This window comes from Sorex fumeus, unplaced genomic scaffold, assembly GCF_029834395.1.
Source record: "Sorex fumeus unplaced genomic scaffold, SorFum_2.1 ptg000018l, whole genome shotgun sequence".
Classification (NCBI taxonomy): Eukaryota; Metazoa; Chordata; class Mammalia; order Eulipotyphla; family Soricidae; genus Sorex; species Sorex fumeus.
The window spans coordinates 22,304,581-22,321,421 of record NW_026606075.1 but is presented as its reverse complement, the minus strand read 5'-3'; the positions used below and the strand labels follow the sequence as shown (position 1 = coordinate 22,321,421).

General features: G+C 41.8%; 1 pseudogene; it reads right to left on the bottom strand.

Moving 5' to 3' along the window:
- Positions 1 to 15,055: 15,055 nt before the first annotated feature.
- On the bottom strand, positions 15,056 to 15,798 carry LOC130021800 (peptidyl-prolyl cis-trans isomerase A-like; annotated as a pseudogene).
- Between the last annotated feature and the right edge of the window lie 1,043 nt (positions 15,799 to 16,841).

Sequence of the window (16,841 nt, the reverse complement as noted above, 5' to 3'; positions counted from 1 at the left end):
AGCACTGAATCCATTAGTCGTTAAGATGTCTGTGTCATTTCATGAGGCAATTGGAATGTTAATTTGTTCTTGCAAATAGAAAAACTCAGTCTTAAAGTGTTTAAGTTTATTCCTCAGACTTCACTGCCAAGTAGACCAATGCCATTCTTTTTTAGTTTTTACCCACAACACACACCAGCTGAAAAAAATTGTTTTATTTTTTTTTCTGACGTATACTCATTGAATCTCCATAGGATGGTACTAGTATAGACAGGATATTATTCAGGTATTTTGTTTAATCCTTAGGAATTCTCCAGTCTTTTAGCTCCTTAAAAAATAATGAATGGTATTTATTTAGTAAGGACATATGAATTAATTTTTTCCACCATGAGGTAACTTTTTTTTGTTTAAAATGAGTTGCAGTTATAGAAAAGTTAATACAAAACATGTAAGAGTATACCACAAAGACAGGGTTGCTAAAACCAAATTTTGTTAGTTTAATTATTGTTTGTGAGAATATAACTTCATTAAAATTTATTTTAAATGTCACAAAAATATTTCTCTAATTTCCGTACCTTTTAATTATCATACTTAAAATATATTGCACAAGGGACGTTTTTGAGAGGTAGTAACAATTTTTTAACAGATTTTTTTAATTGCAAGGCCAGAGAAAACCACTAGGGGGCATACAAAGCTGTCGTTTCCAAAAGTATTTTGAAATAAAATCAAACTTTTGTAGTGGGAAATGACCCAAAGGTCATCAAATTCAAACTTCATATTTTATGAACCTGGAAACTTGGTTCCAGTAACATGACATTATTCTCCCAAGATCATGCTGAAGTCTATAAACAGAAGCATTTTAGAAGCTAAGCTTTCCATTCCTATTCAGCTCATATTCGTCTTTATATAATCCTTCTTTGCTTATCACTTGGTAAACCATCGCTTGGTAAACCATTTCATTGAATTTTTCCCTGTGCACTAAGCTCTTGTTTCCAATGTATGGAATGCTGGAGTTTTCTTTAGATTTCTTGGAATTTCTTCCCATGAGATATGAAATATTATGCAATATTTTGAAGCTTGAACTAGTGAGAAAAGCGTGAGTTCCCCCTAGTATATCATCATACAGCAGTGAAATCATCATTGTCACTGTGAAATGTATGTTCTGTGAAGACTGTGGTACTAAGATTTCTTTCATATCTTAATCTACTTGATGAACACTGAAACTCTCCCCTCCTGTGGTTTATACTTAAAAAATCGCATACTCGTCTCTCCAAGTGATGTGAATAGAAATAATTACAGAAGCATCGCTGGTAAAGAGAAAAAGAAAGAGAAATAGCTCAAGTATCCACTAGTAGCATAAAGGATAATTAAATGGTGGTTTATTCATACAATGGACTGCCAACAGAGCAGTGAAATTAAGTGAATTAAAGTTTCTGCATCAGTGTTTCATGAATCTGCAAAACATGTTGAATAAAAAAAAAGCAGATAAGTCCCGCACAATAGTACAGCAAGTAGGGCGTTTGTCTAGCATGTGGTTCAATCTCCAGCATCCCATATAATTCCCTGAGTACTACCTGGAGTGATCCCTGAGTGCACAGCTAGAAGTAACTCCTGGACACAACTGGGTGTGGCCCCCAAATCAAAGCAGGCAAAATTGCAGAACATATTAATTAGGAACACACATATGACAATTCAATAAAAGCAAATAATGGTGATCAAAGTTTATAGCTACTTATGGCATGGACAGGGAGGAGGAGGAGGATAACAGATACAAAGAAAATGTCTCAGACACTGGTAAAACTGTTTTTTCAGGTACTTATTGAACTATTTAATTTTTTTTTGAGCTATAACTTTTAAAAAAATTCTTTATTAAATCACTATAAGATAGACCATTACAAAGCTGTTCATGATTGGATTTCAGTCATACAGTATTTCAACACCCATCCCAGTGTACACTATATTTCCATGCCCCCCTTCTCCTGCCTGCCTCTATGGCAGGTGCTTTTCTTCTGTCTCTGTCTCTGTCTCTTTCACTTTCTCTCTCCCCCGTCCCTCTCTCTCTGCCCTTTTGGGCATTGTGGTTTGCACTATTGATACGGAAAGGTTATCAATAATATCCCTTACCTACTTTTAACCCTCAGGTCTCGTCCAGCCTGGTCATTACCAGCGATTAGCCATCGCGGGCTCTTCCCTATCTTACCTACCCTCAGCCCCATACAACACTGTGGTTAAAACTCTGGTTCTTTTCTAGCTATGGGGATCACATGAAGCAGTACTGGGTGGTGTAGGGGAGGAGCATGCAGTCACAGGAATCGAAACCCTGGTCTCACAGTATAAGCTCTACGCTCTACCACTCAAGTCACATTCATTCTGTTTCTTAAGTTGGATAGTAGGATGTAGATATTCTTTTGCTTTTCTTCTGAATTAATTTGGACATTCAACATTTCCGCCGCAGAGATATATCTTAAATTCTATTTTTCTTTCCATTTAGAATTAAAGCTTGTTTTGGGGTGTGTGTATGTGTGTGTGTGGGGGGGGCAACACCTGGAGGTTCTGGGGGTTACTCCCAACTCTGTGCTCAGAGGTCATTCATGAGTTATGCCATTCTGAGGATGCAGCCCAGGATTCCCACATGTAAAAAGCATGCACTCAGACATTTGAACTACATCTCTGTCCTTTAAAACTTGATTTTTAACTTATCTTAGTATTGTTTTAACATGCTTTATACTGTTTCATTCTCAGGGTGTATTGAATATACTAAAACATAAAATATTACAATAAGTATCTTGCTTTAAGAAATACACAGAAGTGCATAGGCTAAATATTACTAGGTCTGATGCTGCTGATATAGTATATTTATTCTGAATCAACTCACCTGAAAAGCCATTTTCTTTTCATTAATATTTAAAGAAATAGAACATCATATTTGGTGATTCTTACATTAAAAATCATATCAACTTAAAAGCTTTTCCTACTGTTGTAAGTATACTCTTTTCTAAGCTCAAGCTGTTAAACAAGGTAAAGGTAAAGGCCCTCCCGTTGATCATCGATTTGCTCGAGCGGGCCCAGTAACGTCTCCATTGGAGACTTTGTTGTTACTGTGTCTGGCATATCGAATACGTCACGGGTGGCTTGCCAGGCTCTGCCGTGCGGGCGAGATACTCTCGGTAGCTTGCCGGGCTCTCTGACAGGGGCGGAGGAATCGAACTCGGGTCGGCCATGTTGGCTGCGTGCAAGGCAAACGCCCTACCGCTGTGCTATCACTCAAGCTGTTAAAGAATAAATAAAAATTATACTCTATTTCCAATTTAACATACTCTGCCATGTGAGCCACTGAAATTTGCTATTGATGAAATTAACATGACTTTAAAATAAACCACTTTATTTCGGAGTATATTTTAGAAATTTTGTAAGAGAGTGATTCTCTGTTGTCATTTGTGAATACATCCTTTGTTATATCAATGAATATCCAGTTAGTAAAACTTTGTAAAAGTAAAATCAAGACACTTGACTAAAGAACTGAGGAATCTTGGGGTTGCAAAACTTCACCAAGACCTAAGGATGCAGGGAAGAGGAAAGGGGCATGAAGAGAAACTACAAATCAAGTAAAAGCATGATGCATTCATCAAGGTTGTTGTTGCTATTTTAATCTATAGTCTAGATGCATGTTGATAAGTGCTAAGTTTATGGCACTGTTGTAAAATTGGTTAATGGGATTCCCCTATCTCCACCGACAAAGTGCTCAAGTCCCTCCAGCACTGTCCCTAGGATACGGAAATTTTTAATACTCAAATGTGGCTAGAAAAGCTAGGATCTTTGCTTAAGATTTTATTTGAGGAGGAAGAATAATAATAAATAGGGGAGTTTAAAGGAACAGTAGAAAAATAGGGTAAAGTTGATTTCATTTTTCCTAATCATAACTCCTTTGATTAATCAAGTAATTGTACCCCCAAAGAAATTTTTAACATGCCAAATTTAAAAACTATCACTTGCTATTTTATTCCTAAAAGTATAGTAGAAAACAAGCATTCCTTTGAGATCTAAGTCTCTTGCACACACCACCCATCCCCTATGTGTGTCTCATGTCTCTCTCTTCCAGTTTCTGTCTCTCTCCCTCCAAAGACGATGCAACTCATTTCCTGAATCAATTGAATGATTCAAACTTTCTCATCTCCAAAGTATAGCCTTCAGATCCATTATGCAGAGATTGCCTATTGTAGCTTTGTATGCATCATTGTAATAATATAGGCATCCAAATGACACAGAGACTTAATGAGCCAGCAAGGTATGTGATTAATTCACTGTGGTAGGAACTTTTGAAGAGGAGGGGGTGGTTTCTGGCAGGAATTGAAATGCTTTGTATCTAGGTAAAGATGACTTCTCAGGAGAGGCAGATCAAGGAAGCTGGAAGGCTGGAACTTTCAAACGCTGCCTGTGTTTCCAGGAAATAAAACCTTTGCACCGAAGTATCCACAACCTCTTCTCAGTGTTTAGCAACTCACTGCTTTTGCCAGTTAGCAAAATTATCTGATAAAGTGTTGTCAGATTATCAACCCACAGGCTATAAGCCTCCTACCCACTCTCTCTGTTCTTCAACACTAATTTTCTTTTAATGTCTCTTGGCTTGTCCGGGAGGTGGGGGAACAGAGAGCTATTTTGATGATTTATAGCATCTGCTTGATCTCGGAGATTTGGATTGTTTAAATATTGGGTCTGATGTTAAGAAAGCACTTGAAAACTTTAGCAAATAACTGAAACAGCCCTTTTTTGAAATTAAACCCAAGAAATAATTTCTCTCCTTGATTTCTTTATCCTCTTTTCTTTTTAAAATTTGTTAATTTGTTTTAATTAAGGTTCTGTGATTCACAACACTGCTAGTGATGATTTCTCATGCACACAATGCTGACATCTCTCTTCCCTTTATTTCTTCTTGTTTGCCTTAAAGTAGAGAATCAGATATTATAAAAATGGACAGCACTTGTCCAAGCCTTGCTCAACAGTAAAACTGAGAATAAAATAATCTGGAATAGTAATCCAGCTTTGATTTTCCAAAGCTGCCTCTCCTTCCTAGGACCTAATGAAATGGAAAGCAGTTTGGGATACTAGTTTTATATTTTTATATTGAATTTTCCACATGCTGATACTTTCAGATGTCCATACTATAAGTCTCTTTTCTTAAAAGAAAAGACGGACACATATCAAAAAGAATAGAAACCACCAGAATTTGGCACAGATGTGGGGGGAAGAAGCCCTTCTCCACTTTTGAATGGAAATATCATTTAGTTTAGCCATTTTGAAATATGATGTGAACCCTTCTAATAAATTTGAAGATTGAATTTCATATAATCCAGCAATCCCATTTCTTGGCACCTATCCCAAGAGCCCCCAAATACAATTTTGAAAAGACATTTGTGCCTCTGTATTCATTATAGCACTATGAACAATGAAAAGGGTCTGGAAACAACCTGAGTATTCAAGAACAGATGTGTGGATAAAGAAATGTTATATATATATATATATATATATATATATATATATATAATGGAATGCTACTTGGCAACAAAAACCCATGCAATTCACCACTACATGAATGGGATTATACAGTGACATATTGAGTGAAGTCAGGGGCAGATGTAGAATGATGTCTCTCATATATAGGATATAAAGAAACAGTAAAGGAAGAACAAAATGGTCTGTGGCTTAGAGAGTCTATAGAACTGAGTTTACTAAGAGTAGGGTAGGGAGTAGATGGGGAGGTTGAAACATTTGTGGAGGGACACTGACACTCTGGTGGTGGGGGTGGTGTTGGAACATTGCATGTCTGAAAATTTATTGATAGTATTGTAAATCATGGTGCCTACATAAAATTTGGGGAGAGGGAATAAAGGACAAGTTTTATTCTGCTGCTTCCATTATTGATTTCCAAGTGTCAGAAAAAGTGTCTCTGGTTGCAGATGTTTCCTCCCGCAGATGTTTCCTCCCCCGCCCCACAGCCCTCTCAAAATGGTAACAAAACATAATCAGCTTTATCAGTAACGACTCAGAACCTGACTTCAGTGGAGCTTTCTTTTGAGTATCAGAAGCTGAAAGCCTAGAGGGTATGGTGCCACCAGCAGGTCAATCTGTATCTGTGAGGTGAGTGCATCAGCAGCCTGATAACACCTTCAGACTTCCAGATACCCCAAAATTGCTTCTGTGCCTTTGGCCAGACCCCCAAAACTTGGGGCAAAGTTTACCAAGAAAGTAAACGGCCAAAAGTTAGATATGTGGGAGACACACCCACAAACCACCTCCGGCTCAGCTATATAATTGGAGGCATGGCCTCTCTGGTTCCTGATCAAACTGCTTAACGACCATGATCCCAGAGACTCAGAAACAAATCTTGAAACCCAAAGGCTTTTGGCTGAAATGTGTCCAGTACCTGCAGTAAGTTACAGGCGCTGGGCATCCCAGGTGGGAATAGGTTTTGCGCCTTGGCCTGTTCCCCCTGGTGTCCCGGTGGCCACCATCCTCCAGAGGCCACTGGACAGTCAGGTTTGGGCCCTCAGTGACGAGACACGTGGGGCCTCACAGGATGGGGGTGGAGCTGGCCTTTTCCTCCCCGTGCCAATAAGACCCCGAGTCACCACCCATGAACAGCCTTTCTGGCTCCTGATCAAGCTGCTCAACAGCCATGATCCCAGAGACTCAGAAACAAATCTCAAAACCCAGCGGCTTTTGGCAGAAATGCATCCAGACCGCGTAGTAGGTTACTGTCACCGGGTCACCCCAGGGGGGGAAAGTGTGCTGTCCCTCCACCTGCTCTCCCTTGGTGGCTCGGTGGCCACCATCCTCGAGAGACCAGTGGACAGTCAGATTTGGGCCCGCAGTGACGAGACACGCAGGGCCTCATCGGATGGGTGTGGAGCCTGCCCTTTCCTCCCCACCCCAACGAGACCTTGAGTCACCGTCCACAAATGGCCTCTCTGGCTCCTGATCAAGCCATTTAATGGCCATGATCCCAGAGACTCAGAAACAAATCACGGAACCCAGCAGCTTCTGGCAGAAATGTGTCCAGTCCCTGCAGTAGGTTACCGGCACTGGGCCACTCCAAGTGGGAATAGGTTTCGTGCCTTGGCCTGTTCCCCCTGGTGGCCCAGTGGCCACCATCCTCCAGAGGCCACTGGACAGTCAGAATTGGGCCCGCAGTGACAAGACACGGGGGGGCCTCACGTGATGGGGGTGGAGCCGGCCCTTTCATCCCTGTCCCAACGAGACCCTGCGTAGCTGTCCACGAAGGGCCTCTCTGGCTCCTGATCAAGCTGCTTAACGGCCATGATCCCAGAGACTCAGGAACAAATCTCGGAACCCAGCAGGTTTTGGCAGAAATTCCTCTAGATTTAATTGTTAAAATTCAGAACTTCAAAATTGCACGGCCACTACTGTAGCCACGCAACATCATATGTTATTCATAACCGGCAATAGAAAACAAATTGTCTACTGTTGCCTTTTCAGCAGATTTGAGTGTTGGGGTAAAATCCCAAATAATAATGGTGGGTCTGGTGTCGAAATATTGAATGGAATCAAAGTAGAGAGAGAGAGTAATATGGAAATCATCATCCCACAGGTAGGGAGAGGGTGTGGGATAGGGGTATACTGGGATTTTGGGGGGTGAATAATGGGCACTGGTGAAGATACGTGTGTTCCATTGTATGACTGAGACTTAAACCCGAAAGCTTTGTAATTGCTCTTACAGTGATTCAATAAATAAAACTATAAAAAATGAAAAAAAAGTAAGATGGAGTTCATGCCCAATTCAATCAGATAATCAGTGGCTGAAAAAAATAGCAGTACTCCTACATAAAAAAAAAGAAGCCGAAAGCCTGACTAAGAGACATAATTTTATCTTTTGGGGTAACATTTTGCACTGCAACATCATCAAATCTTGCTACAGCTTCTATATCAAAACCAGAAGTTGTAAGAGAATTTCTTCTGTTTGCTTTCACTTCAGTTTAAGCAGGAGGTCACTGAACTTTTTGGTTTAAATATCAACAGTGAAGTTGCAGATGAGCTTAAGGGAGTAGGCAGGTAGATTTTATAGTAAATGTATAAATCATACAACTTTAAAATAAAGCAAATGGATAAAGACTATTAGAGAAGAGCTTCCTTTGATAGAAAATGAACAAGAAATGAGAAACCCATGTGTTTGGAGATATCAGAAAGTTGGTGAGCCAATGTAGGCACAAAGCACCATCTCTGTGACTTAATAGCCTCTTTCTGTCTAAATTTTCTGTTCTGTAAAATGGGCATGTAAACTCTCACAGACATGCTATAAATATTGTGAAAGAAATCAGTAAAGGACAATTAGAACAGCATCTGACACACAAATAACTCTACATGTAACTTATAATTTTTACTATAGAGTGAAAGAAATCTTAAAGGTGATCTAGTTAAATAAAAGTGAAAATTGAAAAAAAAAAAAGAGGTTCTAGGTACAAGGACTTCGAGCCACCTCTTTGAAATGTCATTTTTGCAAGAATTGTCTTTTTTCCCCTGTAAGTTACCTCTCCCTAGTGATACTTCTTTTAATATTTTTGCTATGATTCTTCATTATTTTAATAACACCAAACATTAGCCAAGTGGCACAAATGCTGACCGACTTCGACCGTGAGTGTGGAAAGGTCGGACTACAGCTGAATCTTGCGAAGACAATGTTTATGAGAAACATCCTCGTTCCTGATGCTCCATTCACTCTCAACGGAAGGACCATCTCCAAATGCAACAGCTATGTGTACCTAGGTCGAGAAGTCAACATGACAAATGACCTGGCACCCGAGCTGCACAGGAGAAAGAGAGCGGCTTGGAATGCCTTCAAAAGTGTCAAAGAAATAGCTAAGAGGATGAAGAACCTCTCGCTCCGGGCACATCTCTTTGATTCCACTGTTCTTCCTGCATTAACATACGCCTCAGAGACCTGGGCCCTACACAAACAGGATAAAAATGCTATTTGAGTCTTCCAAAGAGGAATTGAAAGAGCTATGCTTGGAGTATCACATTTCACTCGAATGAGAGAAAGAATCCGGAGTTCCAACCTCCATCGATGATCAAGAATCAGGGACGCTGTTTCATTTGCCAAGGCATCAAAAATCAGATGGGATGGTCACATAATGAGATTTAGAGATGACCGCTGGACTAGAGCCTTTACCGACTGGATTCCACGGGATGTCAAAAGACCGCGTGGCTGCCCACCTACCAGATGGTCAGACTTCTTCATCAAGATCATGAATGATCGGTTTGAGGCTCTTCATGTTCCTAGAACGAACAGACGCCATTGGGCTACACTAGCACGTGACAGGGACAAATGGAGACGTTACTGGCGTCTGCTCCAGCAAATCAACCATGAACGAGAAGTCAAGTGAGCAAGTGATGATTCTTTTTTTTTTTTTATTAGTGAAACACCATGAGGTACAGTTGTAGATTTACAATTTTTTGTGCTTGGGTTTCGATTGATGATTCTTCACATATAGTATGTGTATGTATCTCAGATAAACCTCAAAATACTGTATTTTTGTTATATCTATGTTTCAAACAAACAACAATGGACAATACATAAAGCATAAACCCTGAGTTTATCACTTGCTCATGGACCAATTAGTCCTTAACTCAGAATTTAAGCAAGATTAATAGCATAAGAAACAAAATTCATAATTGGTTGTTTTGACAAGCTTTTGTAGATTTTTATGCCTGTGACCTTATCAGATTGTAGGAAGATTTTATTTTCAGCGTTATTGTGGGTCTTATCCATGTTTTTATAAGGATAATCAAGCCTGCCTTGTATGTATCCCTCCAGAGTTCAGTGCCCAGCATTGCATATGGTACCCCACCAGGAGTGCAGCCCCGAGCCAGGAGCAAGTCCTCAGCACAGTTTAGTGTGGCTCCCTCCGAAAAGAAATGATGATACTTATTTAACCATCCAGGGTTCCTCAAGCACTGCCTGTGCATAGAGCCGAGATTAGCCCCAGAAAATGGCTTGGTGTGGTCCCCAAAAAAGCTAAGTAATAATCTTACTCAACTTTTTTCTTTGTTTTTTTTTTAATTTTTTTTGTTTTGTTTTTAAAGTGATATAAAGTCTGTGATGATTTTGTGGTAAAATGATACCCCAAAATATATGAGTGTTCCTTTTCCTCAACACCCACAACACTCATTTGTACTCACTGGTGTAAAATGATATCTCATTGTAGTTTTTCTTTGGGGGGGACATGGGGGCACACCCATCGATACTCAGGGGTTACTTCTGGCTCTCCACTCACGAATTAATCCTTGTGGGCTCAGGGGACCATATGCCATGCCAGAATTGAACCAGATTGGCTGCCAGGCTTGGCTAAATGCAAAGCAAGTCCAGAGTGATCAGTTTCTTTATTATCCATTCATCTGTTTTGGGGCACTTAGGTTGTTTTCTATATGATCTTTCCAGCCCCATCTTGTCCTCATTCAGCAGAGGTTTGTGATGCGTTGTTAAACTGACGTATAATATTAAACAAGCACATTTTCATTTTTGTCAACTTATTTTCACTACAATTTTCTGAAACATTCTGATTATTTCCCCTTCTCTCTGTAAAATAAAATTGGAGGGAATTTAAGTGACATATTCAGAGTAACACATATTAGAAATGGCAGAGTCAAGCCTAGTTTTCAGGCCTTCCTTAACTGAGTGTTCTTTTTTTAAAGAAACAAAACAAAATATTTTATGGAGCCAGAGTAATAGTACAGCAGTCAGGTAATAGCCTTGAAAGTAAGCTGACTTGGAGTACCATTTGTTCCTTCAAACCCACCAGAAGTGATTCTTGAGCATAGAACTAGGAGTAAGCTCTTAGCATAGCCGAATATTCACCCCCCCCCCAAATAAACCTCAATACAAAAATATCACTATCACTGTCGTCAGTAATTCCACATCTGGGTTAATGCAAAAATAAAAACAGAAAACAAACAAACAACAACAACAAAAAACAAAACAAAAACCAACAACTACCAAAGTGTCTAAGAATACATGTATGGGGTAGTCATTGTAGCATAACTCAAATGCCAAAGCACACAGGTTATTTTTAAGAAATTGTGACATTTCTATACAACTGGAAGAAACATTGAACAGTCATCTAAAACATCTAACTCATATACTAACAAAAATTTTGTTCAAAATAGTTTAATTAAGAAAAGCTAATTAGGGCTGGTGAGATAGTACAGTGGGTAAGGCACTTGCTTTGCACAAGGCTGACCCAGGTTCTAGTCCCAGAACTCCATATGGTCCCCTGAGCACTGCCAGTAGTGACCCTGAGAGCAGAGCTAGGAATAAGCCCAAGCAACACTGCATGTGGCCCCCAAACAATATATATATATATATATATATATATATATATATATCTTTAAAGGATATCAAGAACAATATGTGATTCCATCTTTATATAAGGAAAAACCATATAAATTACTATGTGAACATGAAAAGAGCCTGGGAAAGTTATAAGTTGTTAATGATGATAACCTTGTGTAGAGATCATTCACGGTCACGATCATCCTATTGTTCATTGATTGCCTCGAGCAGGCACCAGTAACGTCTCCTTCTTCCTAGCCCTGAAATTTTAAAAGATCCATATTCAATGCTCTTTCAGGGTTAGGAGAATGAGACCCATCATTGTTACTGGTATCTGGCATATTGAGTACGACACGGAAAGTTTGCCAGACCTCTGCCGTGCGGGCAGGATACTTTCGGTAGCCTGCCAGTTTCTCCAAAGTAAAAATGATATAATAAGATGTCGCATGGACGTATTTGCAGCCTCACGCTTCTGGGAGCTGGGTTTTATAGTCTCTGGGTCTTGGCCGTTGATGGTACCACCCGGCACCGGTGTCAACTGGTGGGTGTAATGCCTACCTACTGGAAGATGGGGGATCTGGGTGGAGAAGGCCTAGTCCCGATCCGAGCAGGCTTGGAGATCTCAGCCCTGGGACCCACATGCCGAGGTTCCTCTGGCAGTTCCTTCATGCTTGAGGCTTCTCTGGACGTGTAAAGAGTGGTCTCAGAATGGCCGTGGCTGGCTCCAGAGGTCTTCGGCTGCTGGGGCTCTGCTCGTGGAGGAGGGTGGGGGACTCAATTCACCTCCCTCCAAGGGGCCCCAGTGAGGACAGCCAGGCATAGGGGCAGGAGACTGTGCTTTTCTCTTCTGGGAGCTGGGTTTTATAGTCTCAGCGTCTTGGCCGTTGATGGGACCAACCTGGCACTGGCTCCAGCTGGTGTATGTGACACCTACCTACTGGAAGATGGGGGATCTGGGTGGAGAAGGTCCAGTCCCAGTCCGAGCAGGCTTGGAGATCTCAGCCCCGGGACCTGATGCCTGGGTTCCTCTGGCAGTTTCTTCATGCATGAGGCTTGTGTAAAGAGTGGTCTCAGCATGGCCGTGGCTGGTTCCAAAGGTCTTCAGCTGTTGGGGCTCTGCTGGGGGGTGGGAGAGAAACTCAACCCACCTCCCTCCAAGGGGCCCCTGTGAGGACAGCCAGGTGCGGGGCAGCAGACTCTTTAGAAGATCATTAAGAATAGAAAAAAAAAGTCTGAAGTCCAATGCATATGTCATATATTCTCTAATGATTATGTGTTAATTTATATTTAAATATTTTAGGTTGCACAATGGCACCAGTGAGGGGTTTTGAGTATGTTGGCGGTGAGTAACTATGTACTAGTTAACTTAGTGTAACTGTGTACACTAAGACCAGAAATGTCAAAATCATTGTAAATATATTATCATATATTATCATAGCTGTAATAAATGTAGAAAATTATAAAAATATTTTAGGTTGAATTCTTGTTTTGGGCTTTTTTGAAGGGAGAGGTGGCACATGGGCAGTGCTCAGACCTTACTCCTGACTCTGCACTCAGGGATCACTCCTGGAGGTGCTCAGGAGACCATATGGGGCTTCAGGGGACTAAATCCACGCTAGCTGTATGCAAGGCAAATGTCTTACCCTCTGTACTATCTCTGGAGCCCTAAGTTGAATTCTTAAACATTTTAAGCTTAAACATTCAAGCTCACAAGTATTTTTTTAGTGTAGGATTATTGCTATTTATTCAGCCATTGATTAGGCTGATTGAATTGGGCAGAACTCCACCTTACTTTCCCCCCCGTTTTTAATAATTTTATTCATTGAATCACCTTGAAAGCAGTTACAAAGCTTTTGGGTTTAAGTCTCCGTCATACAATGAAACACTTGTACCTTCACCATTGCCCATTTTCCACCACCAAAAACTGCAGTATATCCCCATCCCACACCCTTCTCCTACCTGTGGGGCAGATGATTTCCATATTACTCTCTCTCTATTTTGATTTCATTCAATGTTTCAACACCAGACCCACCATTATTATTTGGGAATCTTACCCCAACAATCAAATCTGCTGAAAAGGCAACAATAGACAATTTGTTTTCTATTACTGGTTATGAATAACATATGATGTCACGCAGCCACAGTAGTGGCCATGTGACTTTGGAATTCTGAAATTTTAACAATTAAATCGGGAGGGATTTCTTCCAAAACCTGCTGGGTTCTGAGATTTGTTCCTGAGTCTCTTGGGTCGTGGCTGTTAAGACGCTTGATCAGGAGCCAGAGAGGCCGTTCATGAGCAGTGACTCAGGATCTCATTGAGGTGGGGAGGAAAGGGCCGGCTCCTCCCATCCCGCGAGGCCCCTCGTGTATCATAACTGTGGGCCCAATTCTGACTGTCCAGTGTCCTCTGGAGGATGGCGGTCACCGATCAGCCAAGGGAGAGCAGCAGGTGGAGGGACAGCACCCTTTCCCCCCTGGGGTGGCCCAGCACTGGTAACCTACTGCAGGGACCAGAAGCATTTCTGCCAAAAGTTGCTGCGTTCTAAGATTTGTTTCTGAGTCTCTGGGATCATGGCCATTAAGCAGCTTGATCAGGAGCCAGAGAGGTCGTTCGTGGGTGGCGACTCGGGGTCTCGTTGGGGTGGGGAGGAAAGGGCCGGCTCCACCCCCATCCTGGGAGGTCCTGCGTGTCTCATCACTGCGGGCCCAAACCTGACTGTCCAATGGTCTCTGAAGGATGGCGGCCACCGCAAACTCATAAGTATTTGCTGAATTCTTACTATATGTGAACTCTATACTGACCCAAGGGTTAAAGAATTCATAAGGAAGTTATCTTGGGGAATCTATTTGGAGGAAAAAGCAGAACTTAGAAAGTGATACAGGGCAGTTTGTACACAGAGAAAACAACCAATTAGTGTACCAGTCACTGTCCTCCTATCGTTCATCGATTTGCTCGAGCGGGCCCAGTAATTTCTCCATTGTGAGACTTCTTGTTACTGTGTTTGGCATATTGAATACTCTTGGTAGCTTGCCAGGCTCTCCAAGAGGGGCGGAGGAATCGAACCCGGCTTGGCCGGGCTGGCTGCGTGCAAGGCAAATGCCCTACCACTGTGCTATCACTCCAGCCCCAGAAAAATCATGTTAAGGGGCTAGAAATACAGTACGGTGGGCAAGGTACTTGCCTTGCACACACCATCCAGATTTGATTACTGGCACACATATAGATCACTCCTGAGCACTGAACCAGGAGAAAGCACTGAGAATCACTGGGTGCAATCCCAAAGCAAACAAAAAACCCAACCTTTTTACTTATTTTTTTAATTTCTTAGTCATAAACCACTTTGCAATTCAGCTAAACTTGGTGGCAGAAGAAGGCGGCGCACGTGTGTGTATAGGAAACAGTGGAACTGAGAGAACCACAGGGAGAGCACTGGGAACAGAGAGTATTCCAAGCACGTGGGGGATGGGGCACTTTTCTGAGCTGCAGAAGGAAGGAATCATTTGGTGGTTGAGACACTAAGAGCTTTTATTTTAGTTTATTATTATTATTATTATTTGCTTTCAGGTGACACCTGGTGATGCACAGGGGTTACTCCTGACTCTTGCACTCAGTAATTACTCTTAGTGGTGCTCAGGGGACCATATGGGATGCTGGGAATCGAACTCGGGTCGGTCGCGTGCAAGGCAAACGCCCTACCCGCTGTGCTATCTCTCCAGCCCCACTCAGAGCTTTTAGACTTGTCCATAGTTGGAAATCGTTATATTCTTGCTGGTTTTGCCTTTCCCGGACCCACAGAGCTCCATGGCATCCACGATATTCATGCCCTCCTTCACCTGGCTGAATACCACATGCTTACAGTCCAACCATTCAACCACTCAGTCTTGGCAGTGCAGATGAAAAACTGGGAACTGTTGGTGTTGGATCTAGCATGTGCCATGGACACGACGCCAGGACCCATGTGCTCCAGTATGAAATTCTCATCGTCAAACTTCTCTCCATAGATGGACTTGCACCGGTGCCGTGGTAGTGAGTGAAGTCCCCACCCTTGCACGTAAATCTGGGGATGATTCTGTGGAAACAGGAACCTTTGTATCCAAATCCTTTCTTAACAGTGCTCTGTAGCACTGTAGCACTGTCCTCCTGTTGTGGATGTATTTGCTTGAGCGGGCACTAGTAATGTCTCCACTGTGAGACTTGTTGTTACTGTTTTTGGCATATCAAATACGCCATGGGGGGCTTGCCAGGCTCTGCCATGTGGGCAGGATACTCTCGGTAATTTGCCGGGCTCTCCCAGAGGGACGGACGAATCGAACCTGAGTTGGCCGCATGCAAGGCAAATGCTCTCCCTGCTGTGCTATAGCTCCATGAAAATTCTCTGCCCATCTTTGGAACTTTTCAAATAGCTTGAAGGACACACATGGCTCAGAGACTTGCCATTGCCCTCAAAGTAGAAGAAAACAGTGGGGTTGACCATGGGGAAGGATGCAGGGAACTTTAGGGAGGCCGCATCTGCAAGGCCCAAACCCCAACTTTTGAATCTCACATAAACTGAAAATTTTATTGTGCATAATTTGATTTAAAGTTTAAAACTTATCATTACCATAACATATATATAATAATAATAGTAATGATAAGTAAATATCCACACAGCCACTACCCAGCTTAGGAGATAGAACATGAGCTCTAGACCTGAACACTAGGAGGTTCAATAGGGTTCCTACTAACCTGGACAGAGATGGGAATAGCCTCAGAGGACCACCAGGTGTGGCCCACCCACTATTCTTAAAAAAAAAAAGAAGTGGGGGGAAAAATGAAGAAATAGATTTTACCATTTTATGTCCCACTTTCAGTTTCTCCATTATGGTGTGTGGTGAATCAAAGGATGCTTCTAACTCAGTGATCCCAGGCACATTCCCAATTTCACCTAATATTGAAGATCCTAGTAACTTTAGAGATAGAGGCTCATAGGAGGGAAAGAGCCCTGGCTGTTAGTAGAGGTCAAGGCTAAGCATAACAATAAGTAAAAAATGAAATATATAGGCACCCGAAGTTTAACCTAACAAATGCTATTAATCTCATCCTTTATGAAGTGGTAGATGCTGATACATAAATCTCGAAAGAGATCAACAAGCTGCAGAGATGTCTTCAGCCCCCATGCCATGCTGAGTCTCATATCTGGGGCACCCCAGAGGGGAGAGGGTGAGCCCACTATTCGTCCAAACAGAGCCTGGAAGCCAAAACCCTCCATAACCTAATCACCACCATGCTCACAGCTGGACTCCACAGGCAACCAGGAATGAATCTGTTGAAAAACTCAGGTATGTGGGTTTTGTGACAAAATCTTCAAGCACGCATGAAGTTAGGAATGAGCTACCTCCTATTTCCCTGTTCTTCTGGTAGTCACACCCACCAACTGCCTCTGGCACCATATAAACTCATTAACCAGCCATAATCCAGAGACTCATAAATAAATTTTGAAAGAGATGAACAAGCTGCAGAGATGCTTCCAGACTCCAA